This window comes from Rana temporaria, chromosome 1 (assembly GCF_905171775.1).
Source record: "Rana temporaria chromosome 1, aRanTem1.1, whole genome shotgun sequence".
NCBI lineage: Eukaryota > Metazoa > Chordata > Amphibia > Anura > Ranidae > Rana > Rana temporaria.
The window spans coordinates 170,124,444-170,145,747 of record NC_053489.1 but is presented as its reverse complement, the minus strand read 5'-3'; the positions used below and the strand labels follow the sequence as shown (position 1 = coordinate 170,145,747).

The 21,304-nt window shown below is 44.8% G+C and overlaps 1 protein-coding gene across 2 annotated transcripts in view; it reads right to left on the bottom strand.

Annotated features, from left to right (window-relative positions):
• The window catches only part of CMKLR1 (chemerin chemokine-like receptor 1), a 160,789-nt gene that overhangs the window by 9,603 nt on the left and 129,882 nt on the right, over positions 1–21,304 (bottom strand). The gene's annotated exons all lie outside the window — the stretch shown is intronic.

The following is a 21,304-nucleotide window of genomic DNA, read 5'->3' as shown; positions in this document are numbered from 1 at the left end:
GATTAAAAAAGCAAGAGTGGGTAGATTGCACTCATTGGTAGTGTGGCATCTGCTTATTGGAAATATTTGATTACAAACTGATATATTAACAAAGATTTAATTCAATTTTATGACAAAAGAAATTGGGGTTGACAACCACCTGGTGTTAGACCTAGTCAGCTCAGGTCACTGTACACAAATATCTTAACTGGAATTCTTAGTGGTCATCTTAACCATGGTCATTGCTATAATGTCTGTTAGACTGAAGGTCAACACTGAAGGTCAACACTACTTCCTCCTCAAAACCCAATCTCATATGCGCTACGCCAACGTAACATAGAGAAGTACAGTATTCACAAAGCACTTCTCCCTAAGTTACGGCGGCGTAGCGTAAATGGGCCGGCGTAAGTCCGCGTAATTCAAAGTAGGCTGGTAGTGGGCGTGTTGCATTGAAATTAATCGTGACCCCATGTGAATGCATGGCCGAACGAACGGCGAATGCGTGCGCATGCTCAGAATCACGTCGCAAATACTCCCTACGATACGACGTCTCAAGATGTACGACGTGAAATCTCACTTACGCCCAGCCCCATTCACGTACGACTTACGTAAACGACATAAAATCCGACGGCACTTTCGACGTCCATACCCTAAATGACTTAGACCAGCTTTTTGGTGGTTTAACTTTACGCCGGAAAAATGCCTTACGTAAACGACGTAGATTACAGCGACGGGCGCAAGTACGTTCGTGAATCGGCGTATCTAGCTCATTTACATATTCGACACGTAAATCAACGGAAGCGCCCCTTGCAGCCAGTGTAAATATGCACCCAAGGAGACTTACGTCGGTCGTATCTTGGCAAAATTCAGGCGTATCTCATTTTAAGAATGAGCGCATAGATACTACAGCGCACATTCGGACTTACGACGGCGTATCTACTGATACGTCAGCGTAAGTCTCTCGGAATCTGGCCCATCATATTTATTTGCTTGGGAAAGGGTAGGTATGAAATGGAGTGGGTGGTAGGCAAATCAAGGTGGTATGGAAGACCCAAAATGAATGAAATTTAACCATTACAGGGAGTGCAGAATTATTAGGCAAGTTGTATTTTTGAGGATTCATTTTATTATTGAACAACAACCATGTTCTCACTGAACCCCAAATACTCATTAATATCAAAGCTGAATATTTTTGGAAGTAGTTTTTAGTTTGTTTTTAGTTTTAGCTATTTTAGGGGGATATCTGTGTGTGCAGGTGACTATTACTGTGCATAATTATTAGGCAACTTAACAAAAAAAAAATATATACCCATTTCAATTATTTATTTTTACCAGTGAAACCAATATAACATCTGAACATTCTCAAATATACATTTCTGACATTCAAAAACAAAACAAAAACAAATCAGTGACCACTATAGCCACCTTTCTTTGCAAGGACACTCAAAAGCCTGCCATCCGTGGATTCTGTCAGTGTTTTGATCTGTTCACCATCAACATTGCGTGCAGCAGCAACCACAGCCTCCCAGACACTGTTCAGAGAGGTGTACTGTTTTCCCTCCTTGTAAATCTTACATTTGATGATGGACCACAGGTTCTCAATGGGGTTCAGATCAGGTGAACAAGGAGGCCATGTCATTAGTTTTTCTTCTTTTATACCCTTTCTTGCCAGCCACGCTGTGGAGTACTTGGACGCGTGTGATGGAGCATTGTCCTGCATGAAAATCATGTTTTTCTTGAAGGATGCAGACTTCTTCCTGTACCACTGCTTGAAGAAGGTGTCTTCCAGAAACTGGCAGTAGGACTGGGAGTTGAGCTTGACTCCATCCTCAACCCAAAAAGGCCCCACAAGCTCATCTTTGATGATACCAGCCCAAACCAGTACTCCACCTCCACCTTGCTGGCGTCTGAGTCGGACTGGAGCTCTCTGCCCTTTACCAATCCAGCCACGGGCCCATCCATCTGGCCCATCAAGACTCACTCCCATTTCATCAGTCCATAAAACCTTAGAAAAATCAGTCTTGAGATATTTCTTGGCCCAGTCTTGACGTTTCAGCTTGTGTGTCTTGTTCAGTGGTGGTCGTCTTTCAGCCTTTCTTACCTTGGCCATGTCTCTAAATATTGCACACCTTGTGCTTTTGGGCACTCCAGTGATGTTGCAGCTCTGAAATATGGCCAAACTGGTAGCAAGTGGCATCTTGGCAGCTGCACGCTTGACTTTTCTCAGTTCATGGGCAGTTATTTTGCGCCTTGGTTTTTCCACACGCTTCTTGCGACCCTGTTGACTATTTTGAATGAAACGCTTGATTGTTCGATGATCACGCTTCAGAAGCTTTGCAATTGTAAGAGTGCTGCATCCCTCTGCAAGATATCTCACTATTTTTGACTTTTCTGAGCCTGTCAAGTCCTTCTTTTGACCCATTTTGCCAAAGGAAAGGAAGTTGCCTAATAATTATGCACACCTGATATAGGGTGTTGATGTCATTAGACCACACCCCTTCTCATTACAGAGATGTACATCACCTAATATGCTTAATTGGTAGTAGGCTTTCGAGCCTATACAGCTTGGAGTAAGACAACATGCATAAAGAGGATGATGTGGTCAAAATACTCATTTGCCTAATAATTCTGCACTCCCTGTAGAAATATTTTTGTCATTCTATCAGCAGTTTGTAGATACAGATATTTATTTGCATGTCAAGTGGCATGATTCAGTACACATTCTATTTTATATATTATTATTTCTGTGTTGTTTCAGCTGATTATTGATGTCAACGCAATCATATTCAAAGAATTTTGTTTTCTATCCATTCTTACAGACCATTTACAGTCTATTTTTAGTGAGCACAAATATTATTATTTTTGCATTATTTACTTTATTTTTGCTTTAGTACATCCTACAGGCGCACCAATGCATAGACAGGTTTAAGGCATCCCCAAGCATGTTATTTAAAGGAATTGTGCATTTTTGATGTTTTAATTTAATCCTTCTTAAAAGACCTGATCTGCGTGGAACATTGCGCTTAACCCCCCACCCCACAGTGTTCAGCTCCCCATGTCCATAGTTTAACAATGTCTTGCCTATTAGCCTTGAAAATGGGCAGAATTTATTTTCAAGATTCTTCCATTGACTTCTGTGAGATTATGATTTCACAGAACATCCCACAAATCAAACCCAAGCGCATTCGCCCATCACTACTGCTGGGATATAGGGGTTAATTTAATAAAGCCAAATGGACTGTTCACTTTTGAAAGGTACTCGCTCCCACTTCCGGCTCACTCCGCAGCGACAAAGTGAGCCATAAGTTCGGCCCCCTCCTCCTTCCCCTTGCAGCCTGGCCATTCACAAAGCACAGTGGGATTTGTGCATGCGTAGTAGGAAATCCAGCTGTGAAGTCGCAAGACTACACTGACAGTTTCCTTTAACCAAGATTGCAGGACTTTTTTTTCTGTCCTGCAAGCGCACCGCCCCAGTGGGAAAGCACTCTGGCTTTCACACTGGGGTGGCTTAAAGGCGCTTTTCCAGGCACTTTACAGGCACTATTTTTAATGCAAAAATGCCTGAAAAGCTCCCCAGTGTGAGAAGGTTCTTCTAGATTGACAATGTAAAAAGGAGCTGTAAAACACAAATATGTTGCTGCTCTGGAAAACAAGAAACAAAGCCTGCCCATTTTCTGAGCAAATAATGTTGCACCCACGTAAATACAATTTTAAACAAAAACTAGATGCAAGGATTTGTAAAGGATTACATACAAATATAAGGATATTAAAAGTGAAGTACTGTATGGTCAAACGTATTTTGCCCATACTACTCTTGTGGGTCACAGGAGTGCACTTGTGCCCTAAAGCCCACTGTCAGCTAACATCACAGAGCCACTCCAGACTCTGGAGGGATACCAGCAATAATGTCAGGATCTACCCAGATGATTTACAGGCAGCTGGCTCAGTCTCTCAGTGTGTCACTGTTCCACCCCTCTCCTGCCTGATGCTCTACTGAGTACTGGAGGGGCAGAGCAGAGAGTGGTGACTGACAGTCACCAATCTGTGCTCAGAGCAGAATCTAGAACTGAGTGATCACTGGTCACATGATTGGGTTTAGAGATGGCGGTGGACCGCTGCAACATCAGATCAATGACGCAGCAGGTAAGTAAGTATGTATGTTTATTTTTTACCATTCTCACACTTCTCTTTTAACTTAAGATCTCTTGTGCATGTATAACTATATATAACTATACATATTGTAAACATTGGGGGTTGTTAACTCAAGTGGTAAATGCGTTTTTTAGCGAGTCCACAGCAGTCAGATGTTAGGTTTGAGGACATGGCAGCCCATTTTTATTGAAAGGAAACAAAATAACAGTTCACACACAGGATTCCCACGCAGGGGTTCTTCTCCAGTAATGTTCATATAACCAAAATGCCAGGCCTCCTGGCTCCTAGGCTTACTTAGTCTTGCAGTACCTGCTAAACCTGGCCCACTCCTGGCCTCAACAGGATTCTCCAGCCTACTGTCTCCTAGACTTCCGGACTTCCTTCAGCCCCCTTTAGACTCGCTAGCCACCTCAGGTCTACCAGCATCCCAGTACGTCAGGCACAAAGTCCCCCCCTCACCAGGGATGTAGTCTCCCACAGGGTGGGCAGACAGACAGACAGCTCCCCACACACAGGTCTGTATTGAACCAGCAGCCAGCTGCACACACTCCACCTTCCTTCCCACCTCTAACTCTCACCAGCCCTTCATTATATGAGCTGTGTGCACCTGGGCATACACCCTGCAGGCTATCTATAAGATCTGGACACAGGGTTGGAGATCCCGTCCCACCCATATCTCTGAGGAATCTCCAAGCCACAGAGCCCCTTGTAGAGATTGAAAAATCAGAGAAAACTGCCAGAGCAGTTTTCTCCGTTTTTAGATTTAAGCTCTGCAGCTCTGCATTCAGCCGATATGCAGCCTCTGTGTCCACTTCAATATAATTTTCATTGGGACAGAGCCTCGCTCTGCCACAATATATATATTATACAGTCCCTTTAAACATTTGTAAAGACCATTGTATGTTTAGAAAAAAAAGGCAATGGATAGCAGGTGTTAAATGTCTGCCTTAGATAAGTGACTGCAGAAGAAAATCTATACAGCCAAGGTAATTATAATGCTCTGGTAGCCATCGTGTAGCCTTTAAAAAGTTCATACTACATTGATTACATTTTGGCCTTCTACTTGTCATTTTAATTCACATCAAATATTTTTCTCCATTGAGAAGAACTGCTCCCTTTTTATGATCCTTCGAATTGCACGGATTGAGAAAAGTGCGTCCTTGGGAAAAAAAGGCAGACAAAAAAGATGACAGATGAGAGAACAAATAGGCAGGAAAGAGACACACTATTTATTTCAAGGTATAAGTAATGCAATTTCTTTTAATGCAGCATGATGAAGACATAGGGCCAAATCCACAGAAGAGATACTCCGGCGTAAGCCGTCGTATCTCTGGTTCTAACTTTGGAACTGATCCTCAGAAGCAGTTTTCCTAAGTTAGGCAGAAGATCCGACATCTGTAAGGGACTTACACTGCCGGATCTTAGGATGCAGTACCGCATCCGCCACTGGGGGCATTTCGAGTCGAAATGCCTCTGTTAGTATGCAAATTAGCACTTAGGGCGATCCTCAAAGCTTTTGTGCCTAGTTTTTTCGCCGTAAGTGTTAGTTTGCCTGGTGTAAAACTAGGGCTGCTTTTACAAAGTGTAAAGTTAGTCACACCTTGTAAAGGCCCATTCAAGCGACGGCATTTGGTATGCATTCCCGAGGGAGAACTCCACGGCAATTTGTAAATTCCAAACCGGCATGGGTTCCCCCCCAGGAGCATACCAGGCCCTTAGGTCTGTTATGGGTTGTAAGGAGACCCCCCTCCGCCGAAAAATTGACGTAGGGGGTCCCCCTACAATCCATACCAGACCCGTATCCAAAGCACGCTACCCGGCCAGCCAGGAAGGGAGTGGGGACGAGCGAGCCCCCCCCCCCCCTCCTGAGCCGTGCCAGGCCGCATGCCCTCAACATGGGGGGGTTGGGTGCTCTGGGGCAGGGGGGCGCACTGCGGGCCCCCCCACCCCAGAGCACCCTGTCCCCATGTTGATGAGGACAGGACCTCTTCCCGACAACCCTTGCCATTGGTTGTCGGGGTCTGCGGGCGGAGGCTTATCGGAATCTGGGAGTCCCCTTTAATAAGGGGGCCCCCAGATACCGGCCCCCCACCCTAAGTGAATGGATATGGGGTACATCGTACCCCTATCCATTCACCTGTAGGCAAAAAGTAAAAGTTAATAAACACACAACACAAGGCTTTTTAAAATATTTTATTATTCTGCTCCGGAGGCCCCCCCTGTCTTCGTTATTAGCTCAATTACCAGGGGGGGCTTCTTCTTCCACTCTCCGGGGGTCTTCTCCGCTCTCCGGGGGGGGTTTCTGCTTCCGCTCTCCGGGGGGGGCTTCTCCGGACTCCGGGGCGCTTCTTCCATCTTCTCCCCTCTTCCGCTCTTGACTCGGCGAACCCCGGTTCTTCTGCAGCTCTCCGGTGCCTTCTTCTTCAGCGCTGGCTGCCTGCTATGTTTGTGTGTTAGCTCGATTTCAAACAGGCAGCCGGCGCGGTCTTCTGTGGCGTCAGGGTCTTCTGGTCTTCTGTTCTTCCGATGTTGCCTCGTCGCCTGTTGTCGCTGTAATGATGGAAGCGCGCCTTGCATCCCATTTATATAGGCATCACCGTCCCATCATGCTCCGGTAGGTACCCACGTGGTGGGTGCACGTGGGTAGGCACCCACCACGTGGGTACCTGCCGGAGCATGATGGACGGTGATGCCTATATAAATGTGATGCAAGGCGCGCTTCCATCATTACAGCGACAACAGGCGACGAGGCAACATCGGAAGAACAGAAGACCAGAAGAGAAGATGACGCCACAGAAGACCGCGCCGGCTGCCTGTTAGAAATCGAGCTAACACACAAACATAGCAGGCAGCCAGCGCTGAAGAAGAAGGCACCGGAGAGCTGCAGAAGAACCGGGGTTCGCCGAGTCAAGAGCGGAAGAGGGGAGAAGATGGAAGAAGCCCCCGGAGTCCGGAGAAGCCCCCCCCCCGGAGAGCGGAAGCAGAAACCCCCCCCCGGAGAGCGGAGAAGACCCCCGGAGAGCGGAGAAGACCCCCGGAGAGTGGAAGAAGAAGCCCCCCCTGGTAATTGAGCTAATAATGAAGACAGGGGGGGCATCCGGAGCAGAATAATAAATTATTTTAAAAAGCCTTGTGTTGTGTGTTTATTAACTTTTACTTTTTGCCTACAGGTGAATGGATAGGGGTACGATGTACCCCATATCCATTCACTTAGGGTGGGGGGCCGGTATCTGGGGGCCCCCTTATTAAAGGGACTCCCAGATTCCGATAAGCCTCCGCCCGCAGACCCCGACAACCAATGGCAAGGGTTGTCGGGAAGAGGTCCTGTCCTCATCAACATGGGGACAGGGTGCTCTGGGGTGGGGGGGCCCGCAGTGCGCCCCCCTGCCCCAGAGCACCCAACCCCCCCATGTTGAGGGCATGCGGCCTGGCACGGCTCAGGAGGGGGGGGGCGCTCGCTCGTCCCCACTCCCTTCCTGGCTGGCCGGGTAGCGTGCTTTGGATACGGGTCTGGTATGGATTGTAGGGGGACCCCCTACGTCAATTTTTCGGCGGAGGGGGGTCTCCTTACAACCCATACCAGACCTAAGGGCCTGGTATGCTCCTGGGGGGGGAACCCATGCCGTTTTTTTCATTGAAAATTGGCATGGAGTTCTCCCTCAGGAATGCATGCCGAGCGACGCTGTCATTTTTTTTTTATAATTATTTGTTTTCCCGGCGCGTCTTTTTTTCACCCGTCGCAACTTTAGTGTCCCGTCGCAATCCACAAAGCCGCCCGGCGTCAATTACGTTCGCGCGATGCACGTCGGGAAAATGACGTCACACGCATGCGCAGTACGGCCGGCGCGGGAGCGCGCCTCATTTAAATTGTAAACGCCCCCCGGAGAGGAGGAACGCCTTACGACGGCGGCACTTAACTTACACGGCTTGAAATTTTTACGTAAGTGCTTTGAGGATCAGGCACTTAGGTAAAAACTTTAAGTCAGTGTAACTTAACTGCTGAAAGTTAAGTTACGCCGCCTGGCTGAGGATTTGGCCCATAGTTCCTATCTTTTCAAGTTCTGACCTTCAAATCTAGTTTGATTTTTACTTGGTACTTTACTGATGTCAACCTTTCTGGAACTAAGGGCTGTAGGTAAGTAATATATGTAAAGCAAGGTGCAATACATTCTTAAAGGGAATGTATAGACTTTTTTAAATACTGTTTAGCTATACCCATGACTGATGTAAATAATCTTATTAAAGTGTGTTACTGTAAAAACCTTCTTGTGTATAGTTTGTAATCACATATAGACATAGGGGTAGACATGTTTGCTAAGCTGTTTTGCTTTATCAAAATGGTGATTTAATCCTGACTGTGCACATTCTAATTTATTAAAACTTTTCTAGATGTCTTTTTTTATTATTTCGATTTTTTTTTACATTTTTGAAAACAGAGTAGAGATGGAAAATATATAAAACAAAAATCCTTTTGACGCCTCACCACTTCACTACAGTACCACTCACAGTTACCTTTACTGTATATAAGTATGCTCTTCCTATCTTGTATTAACTGATGGACAAAATGCTTAAAGAATAACTATGAACAAAATGTTTAAATTACATAAATGGTTCAGTCTGTCACTAGTGTTAATACAGCTGTTTTTGCTTTTATGAGTCCTTTTGTTCAGTTTTATTACCTGTTGATGCAGCTAGTTGATCCATTACTGGACCTCTGGATCACTTCCTCTCCAGCAATAAGTGGCAGTTTATGCGGTTGAGAAAAAAAGTACTGTAAATACTCGAGTATAAGCTGACCCGAATATAAGCCGAGGCACCTAATTTTACCACAAAAAACTGGGAAACGTATTGACTCGAGTATAAGCCTAGGGTGTCCATCTGCATGCCGCAATGTGCCTCACTTTGCCTTACTGTGTCCATGTCCATGCCTCACTGTGCCCATGACTAGACTGATGTTTAACATGGGAGTCTATACAAGGGGTGCCCGGCTTTGAAAAGTCGGTGCTCCCCACCTGTAGGTCCCCCAGACAACAATTTTTGCACACTTGAAGAGGAGAAATTGGGCTAGATGTGTGCCAAGTTCCGCGTCCAAGGGACTTACGACCGGCCGGTACCAGGTCCCCAAATTTACTGGAGAAATTACCATTTAATATGGGAGTCTATGGAAGGGTGCCCGATTTGAAAAATCGGTGCTCCCCGGGCCGTAGGTCCCCCGGACAACAAATTTTGCAGACTTGTAGAGGAAGAGTGGGTCCCCAAAGTCCGGGAGATCAGGCGCAAAAAGGTGACTCGAGTATAAGCCGAGGGGGCATTTTCAGCACAAAAAAAGTGCTGAAAAACTCAGTTTATACTCGAGTATATACGGTATAACACTGACCAGGATGTTCACAACAGTTAACTTTTATTATTATGCTTTAGGGTCCTTTCACACGGAGCGGACCGTTTCTGTGTCCGCTCCGTGTGTCAGCCAAAGCTCAGCGGGGATCATCCGTCATCCCCGCTGAGCTGTCGGCGGATAGGGCAGTCCCCGCACACAGTGCAGAGACCGCCCTGTCTCTGCTCCGCTCTCCCCTATGGGTAATCGGATGCAGACGGACCATCTGTCCGTCTGAATCCGATCCGTTCCGCCGGACGGAAGAAAAATAGTGTTTTCTTCCGTCCGCAAAACCGGATCCCGACGGACGCGGATGGTCGCGGACGTTAGCGGATGCTCATTCGCTAACGGACGCGATCCCATAGGGATGTATTACAAGTCCGTAAACGGACTTGTAATAACGGACGAGCAGAGCGGACGTCTGAAAGGGGCCTTAGGCCTTCCTATATCACAGGGCGACAACTTTGCTAAATGTCTTCCCTGCAGAACAGAACTGCAGTTAAGGGGTCAGCACTTTTGCCTAGCAGCACTGGGGCCATTGTTTCGAATCCCAACCAAGGCGCTACCTGCCTGGAGTTTGCATTGTTCTCCTTATGTTTGTGTGGCTTTCCTCCGGATACTCCGGGTTTCCTCCCACATTCCAAAGACTTGCTGGTAGGTTAATTGGCTCCTGTCTAAATTGACCCTAGTATTGTATATGAATTTAAGTTCAAATACAATTAGACTGTAAGCTCCATAAGGGCTGTGACTGATGTCAATGTAAAATATATATGTGTAAAGCACTGCGTAAATTAACGGCGCTATATAAATACCTATAACAAACAAACAACCTCTTATGCCGCGTATACACCATCACTTTATGTGATGGAAAAAAAACGTAATTTTCTGTGAAGTAAAAAACGAAGTTTTTGAAACTTCAATTTTCAAAAACGACGTTGCCTACACACCATCGTTTTTTCACAATGCTCTAGCAAAGCGAGGTAACGTTCACCACTTTTTTCCATTGAAGCTAGCTTCATAACTAGCTTCTGGGCATGCGCGGGTTTAAAAACGTTGTTTTAAACGCCGTTTTTTGCTACACACGGTCAATTTCTGTGAAACAAAAAACGACGTTTTGAAAAACGACACAGAAAATTCGAAGCATGCTTCAATTTTTTTTGTCGTTTTTCACAAGACATAAAACAACGTTTTCCTCCACACACGGTCATTTAAATTGACGTTTTTAAAAACGTTGTTTTTTTTCATCACATAAAGTAATGGTGTGTACGCGGCATTAAAGAAAATAAAACAAATAGCAGCCATTTTGGTCAGATTAACAGGTGATAAAACTATGTTATGGTGAGACTCGGAAACAAAAACTGTTTTGTTAATGCTGTAGACCACAGGTGTCAAACACAAGGCCCGGGTGCCGAATCCGGCCCTCCAGGTTATTTCATGTGGCCCTCTCACCTCTCCTGCAGCTGCAGGAGAGCTCCAGCACTCCTCTGGTCCTCCCCAAGACCCCTACATTCTGCTATTAAGCAATGCATCCAGCTTCTTCCCAGCAGCAGCATAAGGAAAGGGGGGTACACTGTGATGTAAGGGAGAGTGGGGGACTCAACTTCTGATGGTGGGGTGGCTCTTAACATCTAACGTAATGGGGGGGGGGGTGTGCTGGACATCTGGGCCCAGATTCACAAAGGACTTACGACGGCGTATCTCCTGATACGCCGTCGTAAGTCCGAATGTGAGGCGCCGCATCTATGCGCCTGATTCATAGAATCAGATATGCCTCACTGTTGCTAAGATACGACTAACGTAAGTATCTTACTCCGTCGTATCTTGGGGGTGCATATTTACACTGGCCGCTAGGGGCGCTTCTGTATATTTCCGCGTCAAATATGCAAATGAGCTAGATACGCCGATTCACAAACAAACTTGCGCCCGGCGTATTAAAATACGCTGTTTACGTAAGACAGAACGACCAGCATAACTTTACCCCTCATAATGCAGGGGTAAGTCATGTTAAGGTATGGACGTCGGAAACGTCGGAGCAGCGTCGTATTTTACGTCGTTTGCGTAAGTCGTACGTGAATGGGGATGGGCGTAGGTTACGTTCACGTCGACTAAGCATTGAGCCGGCGTAAATTACGGAGAAAATTCGACGTGATACTGAGCATGCGCGTGCATGCACCGTTCGTTAGGTGCGTCATTTACGTGGGGTCATTTCCATACAACATGCCCCCTACCAACCTACTTTGAATTAAGCGGGCTTACGCCGGGCCATTTATGCTACGCCGCCGCAACTTATGGAGCAAGTGCTTTGGGAATACTGCACTTGCCTGTCTAAGTTGCGGCGGCGTAGCGTAAATAGGATACGCTACGCCCGCACAAAGATGTGCCTTCCTACGTGAATCTGGCCCCTGATATTTCAGATACAACCGGCCCTTTTGAGGGCAATCGTAATGCTGTTGCGGCCCACGATGAAATCGTGTTTGACACCCCTACTGTAGACAGTTTGCAACATACAGTACCTCCAAAAAGTGAGTACACCCCTCACATTTTTGTAAATATTTAATTATATCTTTTCATGTGACAACATTGAACAAACTACACTTTACTACAATGTAAAGTAGTGAGTGTACAGCTTGTATAACAGTGTAAATTTGCTGTCCCCTCATGTTGTCATGGAGGAGTGGAAGAGGACTCCAGTGGCAACCTGTGAAGCTCTGGTGAACTCCATGCCCAAGAGGGTTAAGGCAGTGCTGGAAATAGTGACCGCACAAAGTATTGACACTCTGGGCCCAATTTGGATATTTTCACTTAGGGGTGTACTCACTTTTGTTGCCAGCGGTTTAGACATTAAAAGAGAAGTATATATTTTTTTGCTATTCATACTTACCTCGGTGGATGGAGCATCAGGTTGATGCTGCCGCTGTCCCCCAGCATCTCTGCACTGAGAACCGAGCCACTGAACATCGCCGATGGCTCTGTTCTTACTCCTCCCCGAGCAGAGCCATACTGACTGTCAGTCAGCATGGCTTCAGCTCTACTTCTCAGCGCTCATTAAAGCGCTGAGCAGTGGAGGGGCGGGGAGAGGCTGTCTCAGTGTCTCCCTGAGATGCTGAGACTGCCATCAATCAGGGCAGATTGTGGATCCTGACTTGGAAGTCATGATGACGCGCTGCCCCGACCGATGGCAGTGACGTCAGCGGAGAGCGGACTTCAGACCGCTCTTTGCTGAAAACGGGTCATAGGAGTGCAAAACTAATTGCACTCCTGTGACCCAGAGGAAAAGCCCTGCCTAAAAAGCTCAGGCTGGACTTCTCCTTTAATGTCTGTGTGTTGAGTTATTTTGAGGGGACAACAAATGTACACTGTTATAGAAGCTGTACACTCACTACTTTACATTGTAGAAAAGTGTAATTTCTTCAGTGTTGTCACATGAAAAGATATAATAAAATATTTACAAAAATTTGAGGGGTGTACTCACTTATGGAAAAAACAGTATATGCCATTTTTATTTTGCCCATAGATCCATTTTACATTTACAAATGTCAGGGCAGGTTAGTCTGTCATTCATAATTACTTAAAGTATTATTCCTCATATTTTTTTTTCTGTATGTTAAATACTTAAAAAAACAGACAACTATGTACTTTCTATGTGTTTTCTAGTGTGTACTGTATACTCCAAAACCTCCAGTGGATATTCTAAAGGTACCTCAGTGGTAACATCAATTTTATGGCAAACAGGAGGCTCATATTATGCTATAATCTTTCTTTACTGTCATCCAGCAGCAAGAGAGTAAATGAAAAGAAAAAAAACGTTACACAGATAGGTATGCAAATGAACATAGGTAGACTGTCCAATCAGGTAACAGGAGTATGTTATAAAGGTGAGGTACAGGCAGGGCTGGTGCAAGGATTTTTGACACCCTAGGCGAAGCCTCATTTTGACGCCCCCCCCCCCCCCCCCCCGTGCGCGCACGCCATTCGCTCCCCGTCGTGTGTGTGTGTGTGTGTGTGTGTATATGTGTGTGTATATATATATATATATATATATATATATATATATATATATAAATATATATATATATATATATATATATATATATAAATATATATATATATATATATATATATATATATATATTACACACACACACACACACTCTAAATAAATGTAATCATTTTACAATTTAGTAGGGTAGTGGACAGTGTTAGTAGTTTTTTTTTCTTTTATTATTTAATTTTTGTATTTTTTTTTACAATTTTATTTATATTTTGTATTATTTTTTAATTTTTTTTAGAAGCTTTGGTGAAATATCAGCAGGGGGAATCAGTGCTGAACAGGGTCATTAGGGTAAGGTGACCAGATTTTTTAAATTAAATCTGGGGACATTTTTTTTTCCCTCAAATCATAGGTATGTGGTGTGTGTTTATGGAATGATTGTATGATATATACATTTTTTCTCACATGTTGCCCATGAGATAAAAAATATATATTTCTTAGAATTTTTGGGGATATGACTACCAAATGTTAAGAAGATACGATAGAAAAAATAATTTTCAATGCATTTATTGATATTATACATAATTATATATTTCTCTATATACTGCATCTCCCCCCTCTCTCTGTATATACTGTGTCCCCTCTCTCTCTCTGTATATACTGTGTCCCCCCCTCTCTCTCTGTATATACTGTGTCCCCTCTCTCTCTCTGTATATACTGTGTCCCCTCTCTCTCTCTCTGTATATACTGTGTCCCCTCTCTCTCTCTCTGTATATACTGTGTCCCCTCTCTCTCTCTGTATATACTGTGTCCCCTCTCTCTCTCTGTATATACTGTACCCCCCTCTCTCTCTGTATATACTGTACCCCCTCTCTCTCTCTGTATATACTGTGTCCCCTCTCTCTCTCTCTGTATATACTGTGTCCCCTCTCTCTCTCTGTATATACTGTACCCCCTCTCTCTCTCTGTATATACTGTGTCCCCTCTCTCTCTCTGTATATACTGTACCCCCTCTCTCTGTATATACTGTGTCCCCTCTCTCTCTCTCTCTCTCTGTATATACTGTACCCCCTCTCTCTGTATATACTGTGTCCCCTCTCTCTCTCTCTCTGTATATACTGTACCCCCTCTCTCTGTATATACTGTGTCCCCTCTCTCTCTCTGTATATACTGTGTCCCCTCTCTCTCTCTCTGTATATACTGTGTCCCCTCTCTCTCTCTCTGTATATACTGTGTCCCCTCTCTCTCTCTGTATATACTGTGTCCCCTCTCTCTCTCTGTATATACTGTGTCCCCTCTCTCTCTCTCTGTATATACTGTGTCCCCTCTCTCTCTCTCTGTATATACTGTGTCCCCTCTCTCTCTCTGTATATACTGCACCCCTCTCTCTCTCTGTATATACTGTACCCCCTCTCTCTGTATATACTGTGTCCCCTCTCTCTCTCTGTATATACTGTGTCCCCTCTCTCTCTCTCTCTGTGTATATACTGTGTCCCCTCTCTCTCTCTGTATATACTGTGTCCCCCCTCTCTCTCTCTCTCTCTCTCTGTATATACTGTACCCTCTCTCTCTCTGTATATACTGTACCCTCTCTCTCTGTATATACTGTGTCCTCTCTCTCTCTCTCTCTGTATATACTGTACCCTCTCTCTGTATATACTGTGTCCCCTCTCTCTCTCTCTCTCTCTCTCTGTATATACTGTACCCCCTCTCTCACTGTATATACTGTGTCCCCTCTCTCTCTCTGTATATACTGTGTCCCCTCTCTCTCTCTCTCTCTCTCTCTCTCTCTCTCTCTGTATATACTGTGTCCCCTCTCTCTCTCTCTGTATATACTGTACCCCCTCTCTCTCTCTCTGTATATACTGTACCCCCCTCTCTCTCTCTGTATATACTGTACCCTCTCTCTCTGTATATACTGTGTCCCCCCTCTCTCTCTCTCTGTATATACTGTACCCCCTCTCTCTCTGTATATAATGTACCCTCTCTCTCTCTGTATATACTGTGTCCCCTCTCTCTCTCTCTCTGTATATACTGTACCCCCTCTCTCTCTGTATATACTGTACCCCCTCTCTCTCTCTCTGTATATACTGTACCACCCCCTCTCTCTGTATATACTGTACCACCCTCTCTCTCTCTGTATATACTGTACCCTCTCTCTCTCTGTATATACTGTGTCCCCCCCCTCTCTCTCTGTATATACTGTACCCTCTCTCTCTGTATATACTGTACCCTCTCTCTCTGTATATACTGTGTCCCCCCCCCTCTCTCTCTCTCTGTATATACTGTACCCTCTCTCTCTGTATATACTGTACCCCCTCTCTCTCTGTATATACTGTACCCCCTCTCTCTCTGTATATACTGTACCCCCCTCTCTCTCTCTGTATATACTGTACCCCCCTCTCTCTCTCTGTGTATATACTGTACCCTCTCTCTCTGTATATACTGTACCCCCTCTCTCTCTGTATATACTGTACCCCCTCTCTCTCTGTATATACTGTACCCCCTCTCTCTCTGTATATACTGTACCCCCTCTCTCTCTGTATATACTGTACCCCCCTCTCTCTCTCTGTGTATATACTGTACCCCCTCTCTCTGTATATACTGTACCCCCTCTCTCTCTGTATATACTGTACTCTCTCTCTCTCTCTGTATATACTGTACCCTCTCTCTCTGTATATACTGTGTCCCCCCTCTCTCTCTGTATATATTGTGTCCCCTCTCTCTCTGTATACTATAACTCCCACTCTCTATACTGTACCCCCCCCTTCTCTCTTTGTACCTCAATAATGTGGTTCTTCATCGTGTGTAATCACTCTGCAGACAACAATCAGGTGTAGCAGTGTGGTCTCTGAACGCTCCTCCACGAGTGTCAGGCTGGGACCCGCCTCCTCCCCCTCTCCTTCCTTCCTTCCATTCATTCAACAGAGCGGCCAGCACAGCTATGTGTGTCTGTATGCAGGGGGGATCGGGGCTGAATCAGCACTGCAGGGGGAGAAAATCAGTGACCGCAGAATGGAGTTAGACCCCGCGGCCCCTGCCTGCAATCCGGGGACAAAAGCGGGGGGGAAAATCGGATGTCTGGTCACTATCTCGCCTCCTGCACTGGCCGCTTTAACTTCCACCGACCCATCTGCCCACCAGCACTTCCGGCCAGCTGCTGTCCTGGCTCTCTCCCCTCATCTCACTGCCGCTGCTACGGGCGGCACTGCAGGCTGGGAGTAGCGTTTTTGATAGTGAGGGGGATGTCTCCACAGGCGCAACCGCCCCCCTAGCTTGGCGGCTGGCGCTATAAGGCATGAATTTTAAAAATTAAGGTCCAGGAGGTATTTTAATGATCGCTGGGGATCCGGATTTTGCCGCTCCCCCTACCCTGGCGCTCTAGGCAGCCGCCTGACTTGCCTATGCCTAGCGCCGGCCCTGGGTACAGGTGATATTCTTCCTCTTTCTTGCTGCTCCAGCCAGATAAGTACATTGAATTTTTTTCCTCAGGTGCTTCTACATATATTATATATATATATTGTGACAAGGTCGCACGGAATAGCGGTAATGTAATGCAGCAAAGTCGCTGAACTTAAGCAATAAATATGGCTTTATTGCACTCAAAAGATATAATACAAAAACAAAACGGCCTACTCCAGCTTAGGAGGCTAACTAACAATACGGTCCCTGACTATTGTGTACTGGAGGGGCTATTCCAGCCTCCAGTATAAAACAAATAAACAAATAATAGTCCAAATAAGTGTTTGTCTGTGACAGACCTTGTTTCTCCAAAGAAGACTTGTCCTGTTCAGCTCACCATGCCTCTGACTGAGCTCTCCCTCCTCCAGTCTCTATCAGGTGTTGTGTAATTAATAGGGAGAGAGAGGAGGTTTTCCTGTTGGCCAGGCTTACCCTTTCTAAGACAGGGAAAGCTGATCTTTCCAACCTCTCACTGACATACATGGAATCATGTACCCTGTCACAATATATAACTCATTACATATACATATATATATATATTTATATTCATTTTCTGCAGAGTTTCCCTGCAACCCTGCGCTTGTCACAGTTTGCAGGGCCATACTTTTTATCCTTAACGGCAGTCCCAGCATTGCCCACCCCCTTCTATTCATTATCTTCCCAGGTGGTCTCCTCACCATTCCAATACCCCAGCTTACAGCACACTCACTTGTTCTCTGACAGCCCGCGTCCCCTCACCGCGGCCGTTCGGCGGTATCCCGGCAGTCCGGGATATCGTTTCCTCACAGCTGGTGCTCAGCTGTGGCGTGGATTCGCGGCCCGACACGCAGTGTGTCTTCTCACTGCGCTGCAGCGCTGCTATACCGCCGTTCCCTGACAGAAAGTTCTGTCAGAGACACAGGCAGGAAGTCAGTTCTCCTGTGTGGGTGTGTGCCTGCCACATACCAACCCTGAACCCTGTTTAGGTTCAGGGGTGTATGTTTGGCACACACACACACATAGTAACACATTTACACAAACAAATTTAAATAAACATATGTTTGTTCATATGGATATATGCATATAGATATATGTATATATACTTTTATATATATATATATATATATATATATATATATATATATATATATATATATATATATATATATATATAGATATAGATATATATATATATATATATATATATATATACACATATATACTTACACACTTTGAACTGCAGTCAGAATATTAGTAATAAATATATATATATATATGTTTGGGTATACGCTCATAATATATGTGCCCTCTTGCTGACATATATATTGTCTGCTGATACAAAAAATATATATAGTTCTGCTGCATATATATTAATTAGTTGTTCTATTATATTTTCTCTTTCGGAATAATTTGTCTTCAGTCAATCACATTTACTCACACCTCACTATGTCTAATAAAGATTCCACTACTGTTACCCCCTCAGATATCCATAGTAGATAAATCCATCCAATCTGCTATGCAGACAGCCATATCTTCCAGGCATGATTCCATTGCACAATCGGTAGTCATGGCCCTGTCTCAAAGTAAACCTCAGGTTACCCCTCAACCTTTACCTATTACCCCATCTGACATTTATTGGTCAGCGGAGGACTCTACATCCCACATGATTCAGGGATTGAAAAAAGCGGGTAAAGTGTCTCAAAAACGACATCATATATCTTATACCGGTCCCTCCCATGGAGAACCAGGGTGAATCTCCTAAGCCTCCTAGTAAAGGAAAGGCTACTGTCAGTGACAAGAGGTCACACGTTATAACCTCTGCCCGGGAGGAGTTGATCTTACAACGGGTAAAAATGGCCTCAAAGAGGCAAAAACCAGACTCTTACCGTACCTCTTCCAGCAATTCTTATTCTGATGAGGATCTTTATCAGAAGAAGGAAGAGACTCTGAATATGAGAATGTCTCTGATGCGGAAGAAGGAATACCCCTTGAAAAGGAGGAATCCGAGGATGCTATTATAGACGGCTCTGGTGATCCGTATTTCGACCCAGGTCAAATTAAACATCCCCGTTCAGGGGAATGGGTTACCCATTCCCTAGTTACGAAATTTTTAAGCCTCTGGATCCAGAAACCATTTGATAAGAATGAGGCTAGTAAGTTAAGAGCAGAGTGCCCGAGACCGTCCCTCCCAAAGAAATTAGCCAATACACCCTAATTAGACCCCGCATTAGTTAAATTCCTTCTAAAATCAGGAAAACACCCAAAAAAGGGAGTGGACAGATCATATCGTTTCTGTCAAGATAAATTATTAGACATGTTAGGCCCCTTAGCTAAGATTCTAGATTTAATAGAAGAGGCAGTTTCATCTAACACCCCAATAGATTTAAATGTCCTGAAAGGTTGGGCTCAGCGAGCCATTGTACTATTTGGCAACGCCAATACGGCCATCTCTAGTGAAAGGAGAAGATCGATTCTGATGAAGCTGGATCCACAGCTTATGCATCTCGCTTCATCTCAACCATCTTCCATCATCGAGGGTCTACTTTTTGGTGACTCTTTTATTAAAGAGATCAACAAATACTTAGCTCTCTTTACTTCTTTAGACAAGGCCCAATCATCACTCAAAAGGTTTTCCAACCTAAAGTTTTTCCCAAAGCTGGGAAACGCAAGGGCCGATTTCCCAACAGATCTTCTACCGAAGGTCATTTCCCCAGAGGCCCTCTGAACACCGTGTTAGGTTACCAGATAGATTTCACCTCTTTACCGACTCAAAGTCAGGATCCTATTCCAATAAGGTTCTCAGAAGAGGACAAAAAGCTCATCTCACTGGAGATAATAGAGCTTTACTCCAAAGGGGCCATAGTTCAAGTTCCCTTGCAAACTCCAGGTTTTGTGAGCAACCTGTTCCTGGTCAAAAAGAAGGATGGAGGTTTCAGACCAGTGATAAATCTGAAATATCTAAACAATTTCGTCCATTACCGCCATTTAAAAATGGAAGGTATTCACCTGTTAAAAGACCTTTTATTACAAGGAGACTGGTTGGCAAAATTAGATCTGAATGATGCCTATCTTTCAGTGCACATGCACGAGAATTCCCAACCATTTCTTCAATTCCTGTGGCAAAACAAGAAATGGCAATTCACCAGTCTCCCATTCGGTCTGTCATCTGCCCCCTGGTGCTTTACGAAACTACTGAAACCAGTAGTAGCAGCTCTAAGGAGCAGGGGTGTTCGTCTAATAATATATTTAGACAACATTTTGATCATGGCACAATCACTTCAGACTATTCATTTACACATTCAATGGACGATATCCCTTCTGAACATGCTGGGATTCATAATCAATTACAAGAAATCCATCCTAACCCCTTCAAAGGAGGTAGAATTTCTGGGTTTTCTTGTCAATACCCAACTATCCCTTCTGAGTCTTCCAAACAGGAAATTGAAGACGATCAGAAGAGAGATTCGCTCAGTCCTGAACAAAAGTCAAATATCTCTTCGGACAATTGCGAGGATTGTCGGTCTATTATCAGCTTCCATTCAAGCGATATTTCCGGCACCTCTACACTACAGAGCACTACAGAGACTAAAAGCCCAACATCTAAGAGACGGCTTGGCATATTCCGATGAGATAACACTAACTCCGACACCAAAGAAGAATTACTTTGGTGGCTGACTCACATCCAGATGTGGAATGGGAAGACTATCTTCCATCCACATCCGGATTTAATAATAGAATCAGACGCAAGCAACTCAGGTTGGGGTGCTCGCTGCGGCCCTCTTACAACAGGAGGGAAATAGTCTCCAGACGAAGCTCTGTTACATATCAATTGTCTCGAACTCTTAGCGGGATCATTTGCTCTCAAGAGTTTGGCGAGAGACAGATCCGATTGCTGTATTCTACTGCGCATGGACAACATATCCGCAACACAATACATCACTCGCTTAGGAGGTACAAAATCCAAACCTTTGGCGAACATTGCAAAGGATTTTTGGCATTTTTGCCTGGACAATAACATTATATTGAAGGCGGAATACATCCCAGGCCTATCCAATTCCATTGCAGACTGGAATTCCCGTTATCTAACAGATTCCAGCGATTGGATGTTGAACCAGACAATTTTTCAACATCTAAACTCCCTGTGGGGTCCTTTCCAGATAGATCTGTTTGCATCACGCCTGAACAGACAGATTCCAACATATTTCAGTTGGCGTCCAGACCCAGAAGCATTGGGAACAGATGCCCTTCTACAAATTTGACCGAAAGGAACATCTTACGCTTTCCCTCCCTTTGCTCTAATATCAAGGGCTCTCCTTCTGACACGTTACCTAGAATCGAACATAGTTCTGATAACCCCTTACTGGCCA